The sequence below is a fragment of the Nannospalax galili genome, unplaced genomic scaffold (genome assembly GCF_000622305.1).
Source record: "Nannospalax galili isolate Female #2095 unplaced genomic scaffold, S.galili_v1.0 scaffold61, whole genome shotgun sequence".
Taxonomy (NCBI): Eukaryota; Metazoa; Chordata; class Mammalia; order Rodentia; family Spalacidae; genus Nannospalax; species Nannospalax galili.
Genome location: NW_008345335.1, coordinates 541,857 through 542,076, shown reverse-complemented (window position 1 = coordinate 542,076; position 220 = coordinate 541,857).

Genomic DNA, 220 nt, shown 5'->3' with positions numbered 1-220 from the left:
AGCAGCAATCAGTTGTCAGTATTCCTTTAGATAAGATTGGGGTCTGCTGTTCATTTTCCCAGTTCTATGCTGGGTTACTGTCTGGGGGTCTTTTGAGCCATCCTGGCCAACAACTCAAAGGAAGGTATCACCTATCTGGCATTGTTTCTTGTTATGTAGCCTTTAGCTATACATATGGACTCTTAAAGAATTATATTGAGCCCTTTAATCTTTGGTTATA